An 18,797-nucleotide genomic window follows, 5' to 3' on the forward strand; every position below is an offset into this window, starting at 1 on the left:
CTAAAATACCAAATTGGTCAATTCCTTTTCCTGATCTCATGTTGATTTGGACATTCTGAAATTATCATCTCAGACTCACTGATGACAAGTTGGTGACAAGGACTCATGGTCAGTGGGAAGTGATTCTGATTTCAATCCTGAACTATGATCTCCACAAGGAAGCACTGAACGGTCTCCTTATTTAAGAAAGGACGTAAATGCGTTGGAAGCAGTTCAGAGAAAGTTTACCAGACCAATACCTGGAATGGGTGGGTTGGACAGACTCGAAGAGTAAGATCCTGCGGGGTCTTGACAGGGTGGATGTGGAGAGGATGTTTCCTCTTGTGGGAGAATCTAGAATTTAGGGCTCATGCTTTAAAAATAAGAGGTTGCCCATTTAAGACAGAAATGAGAAATTTCTCTCTGAGGGTCGTCTGGAGGATCAGAATCTCCTCCAACTGGGAAACATATGAAATTAAAAATCCAGACCCACAGACCTGTTTTGACTTCATTTTGAAGATATAAAATACAAAATTTTTATTTGGAACAATATACTTTCATAAAGTATTTGAATAAACATTACAAGGCATTTCGAAATGGCCATCACAAAAAATGCAATCATATTCCACTTTTCCACACAGGACATGAGGTGTTTCAATGGAATCAATATTACAGACATTTCAATATGGTCATTACCGAGAGTCAGACAGTGCAAAGCTATTCACTTTATCGACAGACATCATGTTAACACTCTGAGGTGCTTCAATACAATGATGATATATTTAGTATTCACTGTACACTTTCCGTCTGAATCGTACAGCCCGAGGGGTCTATACAATCCCCAGCCCCTTGGTGCACTGTAGCTGAAAGGTCTTAGACAGCGACCTTTCCCCATTGCGCCTTTGTGGCGGCTGCCCCCAAGCTCTAATACATCCCTCAGCACGTAGTCCACGGTGCCTCATTGTGGGGGGGGAGAGAGAGTGATGGGGGGAGGGCTGGCCCCTGCAGGGCAGTGGTGGTGTTGGGGGGGGAGCCTCCACAGCGCAGAGGGTTATACGTTCATATGTAACAATCATCCATTCTGGGCTGATTTTCCCCTCCCTGACACAGGCTCAGTGCTGGGGAAACTCAGTCGGTGCTGGACAGTCCCGTTCCCCAGAAGGTTTTGTTCTCCAGCCGCTCCATCCTGATGCTCAGGTGCTGTTGTCACAAGGCCCCGTGTTTCATCTGGACAGGTCACCCCTGTCAAAGGGACATCCTTAGATGCTTCATTTCGATTGTTCGAGTGTCGCTTCCTAGGAGAGAAAAACCAGCAGAGTTCAGGTGACATTAAAAGAATCCAACACTATGGTGTGTGAAACAAACTGCAGAAATGTTCAAAGACTCTATCGGGCTTTAGGGAAACACATCCTGGGAGGAACAGGATTTGGGTCAAACTGATCGGGAAGGATCAGGAACAAGGTCGGCAAAGTGAAAAATCCAACAGGATTGCATTAACTGTGGGGGGGGTAGAATGGAAGTTTTCCAGAGTTACCCTGAGCAGGATCATTCCCAGCAGCCTACATCCCCCTGTGGAGAGAATCCCCCCAGGATCCTGGGTGTACTGGGATACACTTTCAAGGCAAGTGCACTGGGTCTTGTAAAGGCTGCCTGAGAGGTGTGATGGGCCCCACCTCCCCAACATCTGGAGATGGATAGAGCTCTTTGCTGGAGAGTGAGTGCAGCTTGATAGCTCCATTAACTCCTTCCATCACCCAGTTTGACAGCTCTGTCCTTCAGGGCTCAGTCTGCTCAGTCAGTGGTGCTATTACTGACCCAGCCTTAGTGATGGACATTGAAGACCTCACTCAGTACATTCTGTGTCCTCGCTACCCTCAGTGCTTCCTCCAAGTGGCATTCAACATGCAGGAGTACTGATTCATCAGCTGAGGGGGGGCAGCTTGATAACACTGTTAACTCCTTCCATCAGTGAGTATGACTATTTCACCCAGCTCTCCCAGCATGGACACTAGTCCCCAGATGTTAGGGAGGGGATATTGCAGAGTCCACTGGGCTGGGTGGGTCTTTGTTGTTTCCTGATTCCATAACTGGGTCACATCCAGTGATCTGTTCAATTTTAGTCTCTTTTTTTCTCATGGTTTGATTCTGATTGAAGTGGCCGAGCAAGTCAGAGGACAGTTAAAAGTCAACCAGGTTATTGTGGGACTGGAGTCACATAGAGACCAGACTGGGTAAGGATAGCAGGTTTCCTTCCCTAAAGGGACATTCGTGAACCAGTTGGGGTTTTACAACAATCCAACAGCTTCAGCGTCACTTTTATTGGAACCAACTTTATATTTCCAGATTTTTATTTAATAAACTGAATTTAAATTCTGGAAGTGCCATGGAGGGATTTGAACTCTCATCCTCTGGATTATTAGTCCAGGCCTCTGTATTACTAGTCTAGTAACATGACCACTGAATTACCGAACCCATACAGAGATTAAATACAGAATACCTGAAACAGAAACCTCTCACCTCTTAGAGAGATGACCAAGATCAGTTTGCTCCCAATAATAGCCCACACTCGTGTTCCTGTAAATCTGACACTGATACTGGTTCTGGTCAGACTTCCTGAGGTCAGAGATCAGAACCAACCAGCTGCCCTGTTCCAGTTGATCTTTGAACAGTTTTGTTCTGTTTCTGAACCATGGGTCTTGTCCTGTCAAATCGTCATTCCCACCGATGAACTTGTGTAAATGTTCATGATGAGATGTCCCCCAAATTACCAGTAAATCTGAGACTGGGACATTGCGTTTGTAGGTACAGGGCAGCACAACCTGCTCCCCAAGGAGCCCAGAAACTGGCACAGGCGAGTCACCAGGGAAAGATTGAAAGTATTTATCCACAGATATAACCTCCCGGCTGGTACATTACATCCCAAGCTTCACATGGTTACACTGCGATGCTTGATTTACAAGAAGCACTGACCAGTAAATCACTGCTTTCATTTCTGAGGGAAGGTTAAAGCTCAGGCATTAAGGGCCTTCAACTAAACCCAGCTTGTGCTGGAGATTTGCGATCATGTACATCCACCAGAGAAGGCAAATGGAAACCTGGGTTTCTCATCCCATAAAAAAGATGGCCCCTCAGGGCGAAGCCAGAGGGAGTGGCACCGCCCCATCTGGCACTACCCTAGGAGGTGTTGTGCTCAATTTTCCCCATGTCTATTGGAGGGGGATTTGGCCCCATGACCACCTGACTCAGGTGAGTGTTGAAGCCACTGAACCACAGCTGACCCCTCATCTAACATTATAAAATTTCACACGGTATTACCTTCGGTTGTGTTGTGTTGTTTCTGATGATCAACTGCAGGAGTTACACTTGGGTCTGGGGTTCGACAAACTGGAATAGAAAACATTACAGCTCAAATGCGAATTAGATCCACTATTTAACTTAAGCATCTCCCCCCCATTCAGCTAATCTACTGCTGAAGCCCTCATGTCTGCGTTTATTACTTCCAGACTCAACTATTCCAATGTTCTCCTGGGCAGTGTCCCACATTCCACCCTCTAATCTCCAGCCCATCCAAAACTCTGCTGCTGTCATATCCTAACACCCACACCAAGTCCCTTTCACACATCACCCCCATGTTGCTCACTGATATACATTAGCCTCCGGTCCAGTAATGCCTCAATTTTAATATTCTCATCCTTGCTTACTAATCCTTTCATTGCCTCCCTATCTCTGTAACCTCTTGTCCCTCCGACCATCCTTATCTCTAACTTTCTCCAACCCCTCAAATCCTCCCCATCTCTCCACTGTCTTCCAGCCCCTCCCTGTCATTGTAACCTGCAACCTTCACTACAACCCTCTGAGATCTCTGCGCTCCTCCAATTCAAGCCCCTGGAGCATCCCCCGTTTTCCATCGCTCCACTAATGGCGGCCGTGCCTTCAGCTGCCTGGGCGCTAAGCTCTGGGACTCCCTCTCTAAACCTCTTCGACGTTGTCTGTCCTTGTTGAAGATGAGCCTTAAAACCGACCTCTGACTGAGCTTTTGGTCACCTGTTCCTAATGTGGCTCAGGGTCAAATCTGGTTTTATGAAGCTCCAAAGTTGAGATTTAACAAGGCTAAAAATGCTCTTTCAATTAAAGTTTTTGAAAGTTGGATAAACACCTGAATGGGTAAAGAAATCTGCAGAACTGTGGGAAAAGAGAAGGGGACTGGGATTAATTGAGTAGCTCTTCCTCAGAGGCAGCACGATGGGCTGAATGAACTCCTATGTTGCACGATTTTCAGTCACCACTCACACTGTAGATCTAAAGGCAATCATCCATTTATTTACTCAAATAGTGAGCGTGGGTAACATCACACTAAAGGGCAGCTGGAACACCAGCTCTGGTTGGATGTACTCCTCCAGGTCTGATCACATGACCACGTTAGAGACATAGCTGCAGGATGACAGATTGGGACCTGAATATTAAAGGGCTCATGAAATTTAAGATGGACAGGAAGCTAGGAAAAGGTGGAGGGGTGGCTCTGTTAATTAATTGCAGTAATAGGTCATCCCTCACTATTGTGCTAAATTCAGGAAACCAGGATGTAGAAACGGTGTGGGTCGAGATGAGAAATGATAAAGGCAAGAAGTCATTTGTGGGAGTGGTGTACAGGCTCCCTAACAGTGACCACACAGTAGGATGGAATTTAAAGGAGGAAATAATGGGAGCTTGTCAGAAAGGCACATGGGGACATTTTAATCCACATATAGACTGGAAAGAAAATCAGATGGGCAAAGGTAGCCTAGATGAGGAGTTCATAGAACGTTTTTGGGATAGTTTCTGAGAACAGCATGTTCCGGAGCCAACCACAGAGCAGGCTATATTAGACCTGGTATTGTGCAACAAGATAGGATAAATTGATACCCTCATAGTGAAGACACCCTTAGGTGGCAGTGATCATAATATGATTGAAGTTTACATTCAGTTTGAGGGAGAGAAGAGTGGGTCCAAGGCTAGTATTTTAAATTTAAATACGGGCAGTTATTTGGGAATGAAAACAGAGTTAGTTAAAGTGAACTGGAAAATAAGGCTAAGGGATATGTCAGTAGAGATGCAGTGGCAGATATTTGAAGGGACATTTCAGAATACACAAAATAAATACATTCCAATGAGAAAGAAAAATTCCGAGGGGAGGACACACCACACATGGTTAACTAAAAGAGTTAAAGACAGTATCAAACTTCAAGAAAAATCATAATTGCGCAAAGATGGGTGGCAGCTCAGAAGATTGGGCAGAATATAGAGAACAAAGAATGACAAACAGGTTAATAAGGAAGGAAAATTAAGAGTCTGAGAGAAAGCTAGTTAGAAATATGAATACAGATAGCCAGAGTTCCTATAGATACCTAAATAAGAAAAGAATTAACAGAGTGAGCATTGGTCCTATAGAAAACGAGTCTGGGGAATTAATAATGGGAAGTAAGGAGATGGCAGATGAATTGAACAGATTTTGTATCAGTCTTCACTACGGGGGATACAAGTAACATCCCAGAAATAGCTGTAAATCAGGAAAAGGGAGAGAGGAACTCAGGAAAATTACAATCACCAATGAAACGGTAGTGAAAAAATTGTTAAGAGTTGTGGGCTGACAAATCCTTGGGGCCTGATGGAATTAATCCAGGCTGTGGCCCTTTAGTTCAAGCTGGTTTATTTTTCAAGATAACTCCTCAATGCTACCACACAGTGTTCCAGCCGTATCTTTCTATTCTATTTAGATGGGATAATCAATGGCCATCACCTGTTTAACTAGCAATTGTTTTTATCAAGGTGATTGCCACATTAATAAATGGGTGGGATGAAATGAGTGGTGTGCCACAGGGATTAGTGCTGGGGCCTCAACTTTCCACAATTTATATAAATGACTTGGATGAAGAGACAGGAGGTATGGCTGCTAAATTTGCTGATGAAGTAAGTTGTGAAGGGGACATAGATAGCTTAAGTGATTGAGCAAAGATCTGGCAAATGGAGTATAATGTGGGCAAATGTGAACTGTCCATTTTGGCTGGAAAAATGAAAAAGCATATTATCTAAGTAGTGAGAGATTGCAGAGCTTAGATGGAGGGATCTGAGTGTCCTAGTGCATGAATCACAAAAGGCTAGTATGCACGTACAGCAAGTAATTAGGAAAGCGAAGACAATGTGAGGTGAACTGAATATAATAGGGAGGTTATGCTCCAGTTTAAGGAAGGATGTAAATGTGTTGGAAGCAGTTCAGAGAAGGTTTACCAGACTAATACCTGGAATGTATTGGTTGTCTTATGAGGAAAAGCTGGACACATTAGGCATGTATCTGCTGGATTTTAGACTGAGACACAACTTGACTGAAACATATATGATCCTATGGTTCAACGTCCTGTCCAAAAGACAGCACGTCCCTGTCCCTGAACAGTGAGGTTCAAAACCCACACCACAGACCTGAGCTCAAAAAAATGCTGACATTCCCACTGCGGCACTGAGGGAGTGCTGCACTATTGGAAGTTCTGTCTTTTAGTCGAGACATTAAACTGAGGGTCCCTTTTGCCCTCTCCCATGGATGTAAGTGATCCTACAGCCAGTACTGGAAGTGGAATAGGTGACTTCATCCTGGTTTATTTGGCCATCAACCAACATCCCTAGCAGAGCTGTAGATTACCAGGAAAGATGCAATATAAACACAGATCTGTCTTTAATGTTGGAATCATCTTGAAGTGATGGGAGAAAACTGAAATTGGAACTTACCTGTCTGAGATACGTTCAACTGCTGGTTGGGGGTCTCTCCTCGTGTCGCTATGATTCAGAACATGTTTCACTGTCTGTGTGGCCTCATGACACAAGACTTAATGGCATCCATACTTCAAGATAAACTGGAACATCCTCATTGTTGTGATTGAGTTTACTTCAGTAGCAAAAACACATTCATGACTCCATTTAGTTGCTGTTGGTCTTGGTTCAGTGTCCAAGACGCACTGAACATCCTCATGACTGTGGCTTTTTCACCAGACACTTTTTTCCCTCTTTATTACAATCCCTTGCCGCTTCCCATCCCTTGTTCCCTCTACCCCGGTGAGCGTAGGTGAGAATTCCAGTCTCTGATACTGGGTTAAATCCAGCTGGGAACTGGTGTCTGATTGAAGTGGAAATCAACCCATCACCCATTGTATCTCCCAGACACTCCTGGTAGCAAATTGTTAGTCTGGATAAGGACTTGTCCATATAAAAAATATTCCTTATGGATCACAATCTACTGGATGTAAAAGGAATCTTTACAATGAAATATTAATTCTTGAGATGGGAGCGTCTTTGGCGAGGCCGACATTTATTGTCCATCCCGAGACGCCCCTTGAGAAGGTGGTGATGGGCCGCCTTCTTCACCCGTTTCAGCCCCGTGTGGTGAAGGGGCTCCCACGGAGCCGTTAGGGAGGCAGTTCCAGGATTTTGACCCAGTGACGATGAAGGAACGGCCGGTATATCTCCAAGTCGAGGCGGTGTGTGTGTGACTGGGAGGGGAGCTTGGAGGTGATGCTGTTCCCAGGCTCCTGCTGCCCTTGTCCTTCTCGGGGAGGCTGGAGGTTGTGGCTTTGGGAGGTTTTATTGAAGAAAGTGGGACTGGGAACAGAAGAGAAAGAAAACTTGTTATAATAAAAGCAAAAATACTGCAGATGCTGCAAGTTTAAACTGAAAACGGAACAGCTCTGAAAGCATCAACATTAAACTGGAATCATTAACTGTTTCCCTCCTGATCTGCTCAGTGTTTCCAGAATTTTCCAATTTATCAGACTCAAACAGATGACGTCATCCACCCACCCACAGGAGCGAAACCAGAGACAAAAAGCTGCCGGATCGCCGTGTCAATCAGCGCTCACCCCGCCCAACACAAATCAGGATCCAATCAGCTGCTACGCCGCCCTGTCAATCAGCGTTCACCCCGCCCAACACAAATCAGCATCCAATCAGCTGCTACGCCGCCCTGTCAATCAGCGCTCACCCCGCCCAGCACAAATCAGGATCCAATGAGCTGCTACGTGGCCCTGTCAATCAGCGTTCACCACGCCCAACACAAACCAGGATCCAATCTACTGCAGGATCGCCCTGTCAATCAGCGCTCACCCCGCCCAACACAAACCAGATCCAATCAGCTGCCGGGACGCCCTGTCAATCAGAATCTCCACGTTTACTGCGGCCATTTTCTCTCGATGTCATTTTTTTGCTGATCCTGTTCCCGCTCCAAACCTGACAGTTTAATCCGGTATCAGCAGGAGGAACCGCCCGGTCCCCGCTCCAACTCCCGGTCCCCGCTCCCACTCCCGGTCCCCGCTCCGGTTTTCACTGAGGGACCCGCAGCTCCTTTTCCATCCATTTCCCCCCCCCCCCCGGATAAAGAGTTAAATCCCGGTGAAAATAAAGGAAAGTTTCCCCCCGGATCCCCCTCCCTCCCCCCGGGTGTGAGACACTGACAGGACTTGCAGCTCCTTTCCATCCATTCCCCGAGAGAGGGATCCGCTCAGAGCCGGGGACAGGGAGACAACAGAAGCGACACATCCACCGGGCCGAATGGGAAAGAGGCGGGGCCTGTGTCCGGCTCCATTCAGACAGGGGGGGGGGAGAATATTCCAAGACTCTCCTCCCTCTCCCCCCAGGGCTGAATTGAACAGTTTCCCGGGAGCCGGCACCGGGATTGTAGATATAATCGATCCGCACAGTATAAAAGCAGCTTTTAGCCCGGCTTTTCCTGACAGAGGCTGGGTCATTATTCCTCACTCCCCCCCCTAACTCACTGTGACAATGGGACAGTCCAGGCTGCTGTCGACGTCAAATGGTGCTACCAGCTCCAGTGGGCGGGAACCTCCCTCGGGTTATTTCTTGGCACAAACAACAGCAAATAAATTAACCAATCACAGCAAAAGAGGCGGTTCCGTCGTCATTCCATTCTGATTGGGGATTGGACACTGGGTTTATACATCAGCCAATAGCAAGTGTATAAAAGACAAAGACTCAGTGACTGTCTCAATTGAGACAACGTAAAACTACAGAGCGTTCAGTCCCTCCCTTTAACCACAACTCGTTTGTTTCATTCTCTCTTTCTGGGCGCAGCCGCTCCACTGAATAAACCAGGAAAAACACCCGCTGCAGTGAGAAAACCGCAGCAAAGACTGAAATATCCGAGCAGCCAGAGATATGTGGCTTTCAGCTAAATTATATACCAAATAAACAATCCCACAGTGACTCGGGACTGAAAACCCCCTCCTGTAGCAACCAAGAGCGGGTGGATAAATCACAAACAGATAAAAACAGAGAGTTCAGTCAGATAAACCCAGACTCTGGTTCCTGTATTAAAGGGGTTCAGTCAGATATACCCAGAGTCTGGTTCCTGTATTAAAGGGGTTCAGTCAGATAAACCCAGAGTCTGGTTCCTGTATTAAAGGGGTTCAGTCAGATAAACCCAGAGTCTGGTTCCTGTATTAAAGGGGTTCAGACAGATAAACCCAGAGTCTGGTTCCTGTATTAAAGGGGTTCAGTCAGATAAACCCAGAGTCTGGTTCCTGTATTAAAGGGGTTCAGTGAACAAGTTAAGTCAGGTGGAGAAGGATGGAGATTGTAGAAGAAACTGGCAGCCAAAGAGAATATGTGTTTTTGGGGGCTGCAATGTAACTACATTTATATTAAAAGAGAATTTTTCCTTAAAAGGTATCTGCAATTCAGTTGTCTGGGCCCCAAGCTCTGGAAAACTGATCTCATTTTCCTCCTCTGACTGCATATCTCCAGATGTGGCTTGGTATCAAATTCTCTTTTAGCATGTTCCTGTGAAACACCTTGGGACATTTATAAAACACCTTTAACATTATAAAATATAACTTGTTCATGACGAGTTTCAGGAACAAGTCTGGATTCCTGTCATTATTCAGTTGCTATCTCGATGTGTGAATACTATTTCTATGTTCCAGCATTTTCTCTCCGTGTCAGTGTGAGGGTCTCCACCCTTGAAGAAGTTGAATTGCTCTGCTTGTTCATGCCAAAACCACTTCCACCCCAGGAAAGGTGAAGGGAGATCACGCACTCCCTCCCTCCCAATCCCTCTCTCCACACCTCCCCTTCCCCTAATGCCCAATCACCAGAAAGGCTGACTGGATGGTCATTCCTGGCCTCCGGAAGTTCCCACAGTCACAGATACCAGTCTTCAGCCAATCTCATTCACTTCTCACATCGGGAGACTTACTGCCTGCAGACAGCATGACCTCTGTTCAGGCAGTGACTACCAGAGTCATTAAACATCAGACTGTAGATCCACTCATTTCAGCATCAGCTTATCTTTAATTAGACCTTGCATCAACAACAATATGCAGAAAAGTAAAAAATACACCTGACAGAAACGTATAGACACATTCAGAAAATATTTACATTAGAAGTTTTATACAAACTTTGACAAATATGACCACTCACTGTTTGGCGCAAAAAACATCTAAAAAAGACAAAATTAAAATATACCGGACTTAGGCTCAGTGCAGGGGAAACTCAGTTTGTGCTGGACAGTCCCGTTCCCCAGAAGGTTTAGTTCTCCAGCCGCTCCATCCTGATGCTCAGGTGCTGTTGTCACAAGGCCCCGTGCTCCATCTGAACAGGTCACCTCTGTGACAACGTAAGATGCTCCATTTTGAGTGATCTAGTGTCTATTTTGTTTCCTAGGACAGAAAATCCAGCAGAGTTCAGGTGACATTAAAAGAATCCAACCACTTTGGACAAGTGTGTAAAGGAGCCGTTCAGGAGCACAGACCGATTAAATTACACTCAACATTCTGGGTACCAATGTCAGCTGGAAAATGGGTCACAAGATCTGAACGGTGATGGAGCACAGAGTGTAGAGGAGAGGAGGCTTATAGGGGAGGCAATGGTCAAGAGCTGGACACTCCACAGGAGCTATGCTGACCGACAGAGGGAGGGCCAGAGGACAGAGTTAGAGAACCCTGCAATAGTCCCTCCTCCCACTGTGAGGGGTGTAGATGGGGACAGGCGGTGAGCACGGAGATGTGGATATTGAGTGAGTGAAGGGAATCCGAGATGGCCTTCCCAGTGACTGAATCATCTAATGTCTGGGTTAAAGGGTGGTGGTTTGAAAAGTGTAGGAGGAGACTGAACAGCAACAAGTTGCATTTATATAGAACCTTCAACAGAACATACCCCAAGGGCTTATGGAACAAAATTTGACACCAAGCTACACAAGGGTTCAGGCAGTGGGGTAGGCTTTAAGGAGCAAATGGTGTTGTTGGGAGGTAAGGAAGAGAGACAGACACAGACAGGCAGAGGCTGAGGGAGGGAATTCCAGAGTTCGGTCCCAGGCTGCTAAAGGCTCAGCCACCAATGATGCAGCGATGGAAAATCTGGGATTCTGAAGACACCAGAATTGGAGGAGTGCAGAGATCTGAGGGTTGTGGGGCTGAAGGAGGTTACACATGGGGAGGAGTGAGGCCACAGAATGTTTGATAAAAGGATGAGAATGTTAAAATCGGTCTATCTCAGTCCTAAGTAAATTCAAGGATGAACAGCAGCAGATTTACAATCAAACCCTTGTGGCACGGGGACCCCCCAAACAACAGGGGAGTGGGGGGAAGGGGGGGGGGGGGGGCGGGAGAGATACCAAAATGAGTGAGTGAGTGCGGAACTGTGTGAAGTGCTGTCTTTCAGCTGAGATGTTAAACTGCCTGCTCGGCTGTCTAGCAGCCTCCTGTGCAGTGAAGTGTTCGGGCTCAGCACGCCGAAATTATTCACCGAAAACCGGTTTCTGGTTGACTGGGCTGTAGCTGGGCCGGAGGGGCACAGCTGCCGTTCTCTGTAGCCGGCAGAGCCCTGTAACTGGAGAGTGAGTGCAGCTTGATAGCTCCGTTAACTCCTTCCATCACCCAGTTTGACAGCTCTGTCCTTCAGGGCTCCATCAGCTTGGTCAGTGATGGTATTACTGACCCACCCTTGGTGATGGACAGTGTTGTCCCCACTCAGTACATTCTGTGTCCTTGCCACTCTCACTGCTTCCTCCAAGTGGTGTTCAGCATGGAGGAGTACTGATTCATCAGCTGAGGGAGGGCAGTAGGTGATAATCAGCAGGAGGTTTCCAGGTCCATGTTTGACCTGAAGCTGTGAGACTTCATGGGGTTCAGAGTCAATGTTGAGGATTCCCGGGACTACTCCCTCCGGGCTGTATACCGCACCTCTGGTGGGTCTGTCCTGCCAGTGGGCCAGAACATACCCAGGGATGGTGATAGAGGAGACTGGGATTCAGGGTTAATTCTGTGAGTATGACTCTGCCAGACAGCTCTCCCAACTTGGACACCAGTCCCCAGATGTTAGTGAGGGGACTTTGCTGTGTCGACTGGCCTGGATTTGTCTGTGTTGTTTCCTGTTTCGATGCCTGGGATGAAGCCAGTGATGATTTAGTTTTATTCTATTATTTCTTTCCAATGGTTTGATATCAATTCATTTTGAACTGCCCTCTGACCTCCTCGGCCAGCTAAACCAACCAGGTTAACGTGGGACTGGAGTCACATAGAGACCAGATTGGGTAAGGACCGCAGGTTTCATTCCCTAAAGGGACATTCGTCAACCAGTGGGGGTTTTACAACAATCCAACTGCTTCAGGGTCACTTTTATTGCAACTAACTTTATATTTCCAGATTTTTATTTAATAAACTGAATTTAAATTCTGGAAGTGCCATGCTGGGATTTGAACTCTCATCATCTGGATTGTTAGTCCAGTCCTCTGTATTACTAGTCTAGTAACATAACCACTGAATTACCGAACCCATACACAGATTAAATACAGAATGTCTGAAACAGAAACCTCTCACCTGTTACAGAAAGATGGATGATATCAGCTTGCTCCCTTACAAAAGCTGCAGCAATTCTCTTGTAGATGTGACATATATACTGGATCTGGTCTGTCTCCTTGAGGTCAGAGATCAGAACTGACCAGTTGCCTTGTCCCAGTTGATCTTTGAACAGGTTTGTTCTGTTTGTGAATCGTGGATCTTGTTCTGTCAAATCGTCGTTCCCAGCGATGAACTTGTGTAAAATTTCACTCTTGGCTGTAACCCAGACTGCCAGTAAATCTGAGACTGGGACATTCCCTTTGTAGGTACAGGGCAGCACAACCTGCTCCCCAAGGAACCCAGAAACTGGGACAGACGAGTCACCTGGAAAAGATTGAAAGTATTTATCCACAGATATAACCTCCCTGCTGGTACATTACATCCCAAGCTTCACATGGTTACATTGCAATGCTCGATTTACAAGAAACACTGATCAGTAACTCATTGCTTTCATTTCTGTGAGATGGTTAAAGCTCAGGCATTAAGGGACTTCAACTAAACCCAGCTTGTGCTGGAGATTTGTAAGCACAGAGCAGCTGGACAGCACTTTGAATCACATGTTTTTCATTCGTACACATGCTGGGAGAACACATCAGGATATTGGTCACCTCCCCTTGGGAGAAAAATCACAGACTGGGGGTGCACAATGTGAGGTGGAACTCAGGAACAGAAAACTGACCCTGAAATGTAAGATTGGAATGCCAAGTCCTGATGACTCTACTCCCCATGTTCTTGGACATTCCCAGTTCTATTTGATCCCAGGAATGTCGCAGACTCCTGATCCCAGTGCTGAGGACCCCATCCAAGTCCCACGGGATCCCAGTCACCCATCCCAGTGTCACCGAGTGTTGCTCCGTGTCCAAATTCCATTTTTCACATCACAGGGGTTAATCTGAAGACATTAACTGCCTTCCTTTCAGCTCTCATGATCATTATTTTATGAATAAACTATAGTTTTGGAGAAACATTTCTGAATGAACATTCCAAATCATTTCAAAATGGTCATTACGCAAAGAGCAATGAAATTCAAATTTGACATAATGTTGCACTTGAGATACCTCAAACCCACCGTGATACAACTCTGTCACCCCCTCCAGTCCCTGCAAACCTCCCGATCTCTGTAACCTCCTCGAAACCCCTACAACCCTCCCTAACTCTGTAACCTACTTCAGTCCCTACAACCCTCCCTATCTCTGTAACAACCTCCGACCCGTACAACCCTCCCAACTCTGTAACCTCCTCCAGTCCCTACAACCCTCCTGATCTCTGTAACCTCCTCCAGTCCCTACAACCCTCCCGAACTCTGTAACCTCCTCGAAACCCATACAACCCTCCCTATCTCTGTAACCTCCTCCGGCTCTACAACCCACCCTATCTCTGTAACCTCCTCCAGCCCCTACAACCCTCCCTATCTCTGTAACCTCCTCGTCCCGACAAACCCTCGCTATCTCTGTAACAACCTCCGACCCCTACGACCCTCCCAACTCTGTAACCTCCACAAGTGCCTACAACACTCCCTATCTCTGTAACAACCTCCGACCCCTACAACCCTCCCTATCTCTGTAAGCTCCTCCAGCCCCTACAACCCTCCCCATCTCTATAACCTCCTCCAGTCCCTACAACCGTCACTATCTCTGTAAACTCCTCCAGTCCCTACAACGCTCCCAATCTCGGTAACCTCCTCCAGTCCCTACAACCCTCCCTATATCTGTAACCTCCTCCAGCCCGTACAACCCTCCCTATCACTGTAACCTCCTCCAGCCCGTACAAACCTCCCTATCTCTGTAACCTCCTCCAGTCCCTACAACCCTCCCTATCTCTGTAACCTCCTCCAGTCCCTACAGCCTTCCCTATCACTGTAACCTCCGCCGCCCCGACAACCTTCCCTATCTCTGTAACCTCCGCCGCCCCTACAACCCTCCCTATCTCTGTTACCTCCTCCAGTCCCTACAACCTTCCCTATCTCTGTAACCTCCTCCAGCCCCTACAACATTCCCTATCTCGGTAACCTCCGCCGCCCCTACAACCCTCCCTATCTCTGTAACCTCCTCCAGTCCCTACAACCTTCCCTATCTCTGTAACCTCCTCCAGCCCCTACAACATTCCCTATCTCGGTAACCTCCGCCGCCCTTACAACCCTCCCTATCTATGTAACCCCCTAGAGCCCCTACAACCCTACCTATCTCTGAAAACTCCTCCAGTCCATACAGCTATCACTATCTCTGTACCCTCCTCCAATCCCTACCACCTTCCCTATCTCTGTAACCTCCTCCAGTCCCTTCAACCCTCGCTATCTCTGTAACAACCTCCGACCCCTACGACCCAAAGAACTCTGTAACCTCCTCCAGTCCCTACAACCCACCCTATCTCTGTAACAACCTCCGACCACTACAACCCTCCCTATCTCTGTAAACACCTCCAGTCCCTACAACCCTCCCTATCTCTGTAAACTCCTCCAGTGCCTACAACCCTCAATATCCCTATAACCTCCTCCAGTCCCTACAACCCTCTCTATCTCTGTAACCACCTCCAGCCCCTTCAAACCACACTATCTCTGTAACCTCCTCCAGCCCCTACAACCCTCCCTATCTCTGTAACCTCCTCCAGTCCCTACAACCCTCCCTATCTCAATAACAACCTCTGACCCCTGCAACCCTCGCCATCTCTATAACCTCCTCTAGTCTCTACAAACCTCCCTATCTCTGCAACCTCTCCAGCCACTTCAACGCTCCCAAACTCTGTTGCTTCCTCCAGCCCCTACAACCCTCCCTATCTCTGTAACCAACTCCAGCCCCTACAATCCTCACTATTTCTGTAACCTCCTCCAGCCCCTACAACCCTCCATATTTCTGTAATCTCCTCCAGCCTCTACAACCCTCCCTGTCTCTGTAACATCCTCCAGCCCCTACAACCCTCCCTATCTCTGTCACCTCCTCCAGGCCATACAACCCTCCCTATCTCTGTAACCTCCTTCATTCCATGCAACCCTCCCTATCTCTGTAACCTCCTCCAGCCCCTAAAACCCTCCCTATCTCTATAACCTCCTTCAGTCCCTACAACCCTCCATATCTCTGTAACAACCTCCGACCCCTACAACCCTCCCAACTCTGTAACCTCCTCCATTATCTAAAACACTCCCTATCTCTGTAACCTCCTCCAGCACCTGCAACCCTCCCTATCTCTGTTGCCTCCTCCAGCCCCTACAACCCTCCCTATCTCTGTAACAACCTCCGACCCCTACAACCCTCCCAACTCTGTAACCTCCTCCATTATCTAAAACACTCCCTATCTCTGTAACCTCCTCCAACACCTGCAACCCTCCCTATCTCTGTTGCCTCCTCCAGCCCGTACAACCCTCCCTATCTCTGTAACCTCTTCCAGTCCCACAAACCTCCCTATCACTGTAACCTCCTCCAGCCCCTACAACTCTCCATGTCTCTATAATCTCCTCGAGCCCCTAAAACCCTCCCTATCTCGGTAACCTCCTCCAGTCCCTACAAGCCTCCCTATCTCTGTAACCTCCTCCAACCCCTACAACCGTCCCTATCTCTGTAACCTCCTCCAGAACCTTCAACCCTCCCTATCTCTGTAACCTCCTCCAGACCCTACAACCATCCTATTCTGTGTAACCTCCTGCAGCCCCTACAACCCTCGCTATCTCTATAACCTCCTTCATTCCCGACAGCCCTCCATATCTCTGTAACCTCCTCCACTACCTACAACCCTCCCTATCTCTGTAATCTCCTCCAGCCATTAAAACCTTCGCTATTTCTGTACCCTCCACCGGTCCCTACAACACTCACTATTTCTGTAAACTCCTCCTGTCCCAACAACCCTCCCTATCTCTGTAACATCCTCAATTCCCTACAAACCTCCCTATCTATGTAACCTCATCCTGTCCCTACAACCCTTACTATCTCTGCAACCTCCTCCAGTCCCTACAACCCGCTCCATTGCTATAACCTTCTCCAATCCCTACAACTCTCCCGATCTCTGTAACCACCTCCAGTCCATACCACAACTATCTATGTACCCTCCTCCAGTCGCTACAACCCTCCCTATCTCTGTAACATCCTCCAGCCCCGATAACACTCCCTATCTCTGTAACCTCCACCAGTCCCTACAACCCTCCCTATCTCTGTACCCTCCTCTTGTCCCGACAACCCTCACTATCTCTGTAACCTCCTCCAGTCCCTACAGCCCTCGCTATCTCTATAACCTGATCCAGTCCCTACAACTCTCCCTATCTCAGTAAACTCCTCCAGTCCCGACAACCCTCACGTTCTCTGTAACCTCCACCAGTCCCTACAACCCTCCCTATCTCTGTAACAACCACCGACCCCAATGACCATCCCAACTCTGTAACCTCCTCCAGTCCTTACAACCCTCCCTATATCTGTAAAAACCTCCGACTCCTACAACCATCCCTATCTCTGTAACCTCCTCCAGACCCTACAACCCACCCTATCTCTGTAACCTCCTCCAGCCCCTACAACCCTCCCTATCTCTGCAACCTCCTCCAGCCCGTACAACACTCCCTATCTCTGTAACCTCCTCCAGCCCGTACAACCCTCCCTATCTCTGCAACCTCCTCCAGTCCCCAGAACTATTCCTATCTCTGTAACCTGCTCCAGCCACTACAACACTTCGTATCTCTGTAACCTCCTCCAGTCTCTACAACACACCCTATCTCTGTAACCTCCTCCAGACACTACAACCCTCCCAATCTCTGTAACCTCCTCCAGTGCCTACAACCCTCCCTATCTCTGTAACCACCTCCACTCCCTACAACCGCCCCTATCTCTGTTACAACTTCCGACCCCAACAAGCCTCCCAACTCTGTAACATCCTCCAGTCCCTACAACCCTCCCTATCTCTGTAACAATCTCTGACCCCTATAACCCACCCTATCTCTGTAACCTCCTCCAGTCCCTACAAACCTCCGTTTCTCTGTAACCTCCTCCAGCCCCTACAACCATCCCTATATTTGTAGTCTCCTCCAGCCCCTACAACCCTCCCTATCTCTGTAACCTCCTCCATGCCCTACAAACCTCCCTATCTCCGTAACCTCCTCGAGCCCCTACAACCCTCCCTATCTTTGTAACCTCTGTCGCCCCTACAACCCTCCCTATCTCTGTAACCTCCTCCAGCCCCTAAAACCCACCCTATCTCTATAACCTCCTCCAGCCCCTACAACCCTCCCTATCTCTGCAACCTCCTCCAGTCCCCAGAAATATTCCTATCTCTGTAACATGCTCGAGACACTACAACACTTCATATCTCTGTAACCTCCTCCAATCCCTACAACACTCCCTATCTCTGTAACCTCCTACAGACACTACAACCCTCCCTATCTCTGTAACCTCCAACAGCCCCTACAACCCTCCCGATCTCTGTAACCTCCTCCAGTCCCTACATCTGTCCCTATCTCTGTAACAACTTCCAAGACCAACAAGCCTCCCAACTCTGTAACCTCCTCCAGTCCCTACAACCCTCCCGATCACTGTAACAACCTCCGACCTCTATAACCCACCCTATCTCTGTAACCTCCTCCAGTCCCTACAAACCTCCGTTTCTCTGTAACCTCCTCCAGCCCTTACAACCATCCCTATATCTGTAGCCTCCTCCAGCCCCTACAATCCTCCCTATCTCTGTAACATCCTCCATTCCCTACAAACCTCCCTATCTCTGTAACCTCCTCAAGCCCCTACAACCCTCCCTATCTCTGTAACCTCCTCCAGCCCCTACAAGCCTCCCTATCTCTGTAACCTCCTCCAGCCCCTACAACTCTCCCTATCACTGTAACTTCCTCCAGCCCCTTCAACCCCCCCTATCTCTGTAACTTCCTCCAGCCACTACAACCCTCCCTATCTCTGTAACCTCCTCCAGCCCCTACAACCCTCCCTACCTCTGTAACATCCTCCAGTCCCTACAACCCTCCCTATC

The 18,797-nt window shown here is 47.8% G+C and overlaps 1 long non-coding RNA gene across 1 annotated transcript; it reads right to left on the reverse strand.

Moving 5' to 3' along the window:
- Positions 1-482: 482 nt before the first annotated feature.
- On the reverse strand, positions 483-8,516 carry LOC144677495 (uncharacterized). Its single transcript, XR_013575717.1, has 4 exons — positions 8,452-8,516; positions 6,736-7,602; positions 3,295-3,363; positions 483-1,274 (listed from the first exon to the last, which is right to left on the reverse strand). It is a non-coding gene; the product is annotated as an uncharacterized LOC144677495 (long non-coding RNA).
- Between the last annotated feature and the right edge of the window lie 10,281 nt (positions 8,517-18,797).

The sequence above is a fragment of the Cetorhinus maximus genome, unplaced genomic scaffold (assembly GCF_964194155.1).
Source record: "Cetorhinus maximus unplaced genomic scaffold, sCetMax3.hap1.1 HAP1_SCAFFOLD_2595, whole genome shotgun sequence".
Taxonomy (NCBI): Eukaryota; Metazoa; Chordata; class Chondrichthyes; order Lamniformes; family Cetorhinidae; genus Cetorhinus; species Cetorhinus maximus.